Below are 4,754 nucleotides of genomic sequence, written 5' to 3'. Positions count from 1 at the left end.
GCGCGCTCCTCCCCGCGCCTCCCCGCGCCGCCCCGCCCGCCGCCACGTCCGGGGGCGGGGCGGAGGCCGCGGGACACGCCCCGGACACGCCCCTGTGCATGCCCGGGACACGCCCCCGGACACGCCCCCGGGGGCCCGGCCCGCTCCAGCGCTGTGCTCCCCCTCCCACCACCACCAGCACCACCCCGCCCTAGACGAAGGCACCCCCTTTTCCCTCCCTCGTTCCGCTCCCCACCCTTTAGGGCCTGGGAGTCCGAGAGGGCTGTCTAGTGATTGCAGGACAGAGTGGACGCTGTAAGGGACTGGGCAAGACCAGCTGGGCACATTAGCTGACTAGCCCAGTGCCCAGACTCCCAGGCACCTGCTAGACCATGTGAGGGCATAGGCCGGAGCTTCTGACCTTGATTGCAGCGTAGCCTCGGGCAGTCTTCCTTTTCTGGGTCTTGTTCTTTATTATTTTTTTAATGCAAATATGGAAAGGGAGAGACAGGACTCTTCCATCCGCTGGTTCACTCCTGCAGTGACCACAACTGCCAGAATGGGGCCAGGCCGAAGCCAGAGGAGCCCAGAACCTCATCAATGTCTCCCACACGGGTGGCAGTCACCCTGCTGCCTCCCAGGGTGTACCAGGAGCAGGACTCAACACAGCTGCGACTGGAGAGCAGGCACTGAAAAAATGGGATGTAGGTGCCGTAAGTGGTCGGAAGACCTGCCCTGGGTGCCCACCTTGTGTCTTCTGCTTCAGTAACACCAGCTATCATCGCCTCTCTAGGGACCCTGACGCCCTGGCAGAGCCCCATGCCCATCCTCCTAGGGCAGTCCGCTGTCTCGGATTCAGCACGCACAGCTGTTCCCCCCTCCAGGCTCCCAGGCCTTCCCCCCCAAACCAGCCTGAGAGGAAGCAAGACAAGTGCGCGGATGTGTCCTCCGGAGAACTCGCAGAGAACAGCAGATTCAGTATCCTGTGGCGTGATGCGTGTTGCAGTCCATGCGTGGCACAGTCACCCAAAAGTCTGCAGGGAACGCAGTCGTATGCGAGGAGTCCAAAACGCTTTGCAGCCAAAGAAGCTCGCCCGATCATTCCCTGCCACCAGGGCCCTTCAAGTCTCCTCCAGCAGCCAAGTGGCAGCCCGGTCCCCTCTCAGTGGCCCAGCCTCAGCCTCTGTCATGGAGCCCACAGGCCTGCCTCTGTCAGGAGGCACACAGGGCTTGGCTGTCCCCGACACGCCTTGCTGGCCTCATTTGTGACCAAAGCACGTTTCCAGCCACTCCACCTGCTGTTCCTGCTCCCAGCCAGCCGTGAATTCACAGTGCAGGTAAGAGCCCCCTCCGGCTCTGAGCATGAGGTTCAGAGGCTAAGGTCAGGCGAGGGCCCCTGGGCCACAGGTTGGAGTACCCTGCCAAGGGTCAGTACCCAACTCACTTCTCTGAGCCTCATTTGTAAAAGGAGCAGCTGTCCCAAAGGATGAACAAAAGCAGGAGTTGGAAAGACTGGATCATGTTGTTGAGAACTTCCTTTTAAAGTTGTCTCCTCCAGGAAGCCCTCCTGTTTGCTACCTGTAGACTAGGTTTCTCCCTGTGGATTCCCACCGTGCTGAATATTCTGCCTCACAAGGGTTACTCAGCCAGTTTCTGCTCTTCTCATGTCAGTTGGACATCTGTGTCTTTCAAGGGCAGCAGGACTTCCTGACTCATTTCTGAATCCCACATCCCAAATGTAACTCACTTGTTCCATCTCCCCCTCCTTTCCCCCCTCTCCATTTCTCTCCAGCTTTTACTACCATTGGATCCTTAGGACACAGGGCTGAGCACCCCCTCTCCCCCGAGCTCTCCTACCCCGAGCCAGCTGGATCCTGGGATGTTGGAAAAAACTTCTAGAGCCTGGAGAAAAAGCAGGCACCAGGACTGACTGGCAGAGCAGCCAATGGTGTCCAGCTAGAAGGGGGCACCGTATGGGCCTGGTAGATAGGCCGGCCTGGGAGTGCTGAGCACGGACATGAAAACCAGTTCCTGGCCTTCCCATCCTCCCGGAGGCGCCGTGCTGGGAGCTGTCAGCCGTGGGGCTCCTGCCGAGGGGCGGCCTGCCAGCGCCCCTTCTGCCAGACCTGCAGACGGAAGCAGAAACAGAAGGTTGGCACTGCAAGGGGCCTCCGTGGAGGTCACCATGTCCAGACGACCATGAGGAGCCTGCGGGCCAGAGAGGGTCAGGGACTTGTCCAAGGTCACGCTGCTAGCCAGGACCTAGAGCCAGCTCTCCCAGCATCCCCGTCCGGCTGCTTCCGTGAGGTTGGGAGCCGATTCCCACCTGTTCTTGTCTGTGTCTTCTCCATGCCCTTTGGTGCATCTGGCATTGGAAGTTTTACTACAGGAGAACGAAGACAATGAGGAGGGGGCGAGGTTGGAGGAATGTCTGTGGGTATAGAACTGTAGCCACCATTTCCTCGCTCTGCAACGGACCTTCATGGGACCGCGATGGGATAGTGGGTGCCAGGAGCCACCCAGACAGGCAGACAGCCCCTCTCCAACTGCCCCAGGGGCTGGCACTGGGGCCATGATGGAAGCCTGGGCTGGCAATAGGGCTGCAACGGAGGCCTGGGCTGGCCTCAGAGGCCCTGCTTTCAGCCCTCCCTCCACCTCTCTGTCAATCCCCTCACCTGCTCTCATTTTGTAAAGTAGGGGGCTCCAGGGGTCCAACCCAGGCTCCCCTGCTTCCTCACCTTATGGCCTGGGGTGAGTCCTTTGAAGGCCATGAGCATCCAAGCCTCAAACTGTAAAACCAAGCACAGTGGACGGAATGCTTGTGTCCCCCCAAAATTCAAACATTCAGGGGCCAGCATTGTGGCACAGCTAGGTAAGCTGCTGCTTGCAACACCAGCACCCCACATGGGTTCCAGTTCAAGTCCCAGCTACTCTAATTTTGATCCAGATTCCTGCTAATGTAACTGGAAAAACAACAGAGGGTGGCTTGAGTACGTGGGTTCTGCCAGCTGTATAGGAGAACCAGATGAAGATCCAGGCTCCTGGCTTTAGCCTGGCCCAGACCTGGCTAAAAAATCATCAGAGAAGTGAGCCAGAAGGTCGAGGAAAATCTCTATTAGTTCTACCTTTCAAATAAGTAAATAAAGATCTTAAAAAAAAAAATTACCTGGAGTCTATGTAGTGGCTCAACAGGTTACTCCTCCCCCTTGCGGCACCTGCATCCCATGTGCATACCAGTCCTTGTCCTGGCTGCTCCTCTTCCTTTCTAGCTCTTTGCTTATTGCCTCAGAAAGCAGCGGAGGATGGCCCAAATCCTCGGGGTCCTTGCAATCCTGTGGGAGACCTGGAAAATGCTCCTGGCTCCCGGCTTTGGATCAGCTCAGCTCTGGCCATTGTAGTCATTAATCAGTAGATGAAAGATCTCTGTGTGTGTGTCTCTCCTTCTCTCTGTAAATCTGTCTTTCAGATAAAAACAAATCTTAAAAAGAAACAAATCCCATGTGTTGCAGTTGCAAATCCCAAGGGGGTGGGGTTGGGGTGATGAAATCTTGAGCACAGGGGCCTTGGAGCAGGGTGAGGGGAGACCCTGGAGACATCGCAGGGTCCCTCCAGGCACCACGGGAGCACCGTGAAATGATGGCCAGCATGGAGCCAGGAAGGGGCCTTTACCAGATGTAGACTGGCACCCTCACGCTGGGCACCTAGCCTCCTGGCTGTGGAAGACAAAAGCCTGTGGTCATGGGTGCCAGGTGCCATGTGAACACCCAGCACGGGCCAGGGCACTTCCTGTGGGTAGGGCGGAGGGGCAGGGGGGGAGGGGAGAGTGCCATGCGTGTGCACCGGCTCCCAGCTTTGGCACATGGGAAGAGCAGTGCACGTTCATAACTTAAAACTAAACTCGCTGTACACGCCGTGAGGATGACATGGTTGGGGTAGCTGTGGTCACACTCCTGCTCGCTGGTCCCGCGGGGAAGGGAGCGGCCGTTCTCAGGAGTGGACGGGCCTGGTCCAATCTGGGGAGTGGGAGCAGTCCTACCTCACCCCACAGCCTCTCCCCTGCCACACACACCCCAACCAAGCCCAGCTCTGAGCCGCCTCTTCCAGGGAGCCCCAGAATGACTGGCTGGTGAGCTGGGAGCCCCGGGACTCCTGCTGCACTCGGCTCTGACCTTCCTACCTGCTGAGGTCACACTTAGCTAGTCGCGCCTGTGTTCAGTCGCCACACTTGTAAGCAGCTGTTTGCTCTCGTGGGCCACATACCAAAGCTTTAAGAGCAGACTCCATCTATTGCGTGTGTACATGTGTCTGTAACCTTAACTTCCATCTAGCCTCAGTTTCCTTATCTGTGCAATGGACACAATGTCCACTTTACAAGGCTTTGCACAACTTCTCAGGGGTGCTGTGTGAGTCGACTTTAGCCTAGCTCCTGACATGTGACAAGCTTGCATATGAGCAGGAAGTAGTCTCTCTGGTCATCTTTGATTTTTTTTTTTTTTTGAGATTTATTTTATCTTATTTGGAAAGTCAGAGTTATAGAGAAGGAGAGACAGAGAAAGAGATCTTCCATTCACTGCTTTACTCTCCAAATGGCTACAATGCTCAGAGCTGAGCTGCTCTGATGCCAGGAGCCTCTTCTGAGTCCCAAGGACTTGGGCCATCCTCCTCTGATTTCCCAGGCCATAAGTGGAGAGTTGGCTTGGGAAGTGGAATAGTCGGGATACAAACTGGCACCCATATGGGATGCCAGTGCCACAGGTGGAGGATTAGCCTTTATG

The sequence above is a fragment of the Ochotona curzoniae genome, unplaced genomic scaffold, assembly GCF_017591425.1.
Source record: "Ochotona curzoniae isolate NIBS_2020 unplaced genomic scaffold, NIBS_Ocur_1.0 contig_3255, whole genome shotgun sequence".
NCBI lineage: Eukaryota > Metazoa > Chordata > Mammalia > Lagomorpha > Ochotonidae > Ochotona > Ochotona curzoniae.
Note: the sequence above shows the minus strand (reverse complement) of the source record.